Genomic DNA, 665 nt, shown 5'->3' with positions numbered 1-665 from the left:
TGGGTACCCCCCCGTCCCCCCGCGTTCAGGGCGTTCCCCCGGCCGTGCCCTCACGGTAACCCAGCACTGGGAGCTTTCTCAGGAACGCCCCAGGGACAACCAAACTGCAGTGACCATCAYGTGGAGGTGGCTGGGTTTTGTATTCCCAGGCACCACGGCACGGCTGCGAGGTGCACACAGGCACAGCCCGCACGGTGGGGGTGGGGTCACCGCCCAGAGGGTGACCGAGCCCGTGGGACATGGCGCTGGGGACATTTATGGCCACCGAGGATCCCTGTGGGAGCCTGCTCCTTTCCCAGGCAGCAGTGCCCGCCGGCATCCCGGGGCCGTGGGCATGGGGTACCCACAGGAGGTCCGAAGAGAGGCCGGGGCGGGCGGAGCTGCCTTCGCCATCTCAGAAAAGCGCATTTCGAAGCCGTCCCCATCCCCGGCCTCCACTCCGTGTGCGGAAAGCGCCGAGWCCGTGCGGCCCCCGCGCCCTCTGCCCCCGAATGCGGGGCCACCGCCCTCCCTCAGCGCCTGCCCTGGGTGTGCGGTGCCGCCGGCACAAACCGCGGCCGCGCCCGCCTCAGGCTGCGAGTAGGGTGCGGGCGGCCCGAGGCCCCACGGGCTGTCGCTGGTCCCCTCAGCGTGGGGAGGCAGGGGAGCCCTCACCGCTATCTCCT

The sequence above is a fragment of the Malurus melanocephalus genome, unplaced genomic scaffold (assembly GCF_030028575.1).
Source record: "Malurus melanocephalus ecotype Western Australia unplaced genomic scaffold, MMel_1.1 scaffold_96, whole genome shotgun sequence".
Classification (NCBI taxonomy): Eukaryota; Metazoa; Chordata; class Aves; order Passeriformes; family Maluridae; genus Malurus; species Malurus melanocephalus.
This window is presented reverse-complemented; position numbering follows the sequence as displayed.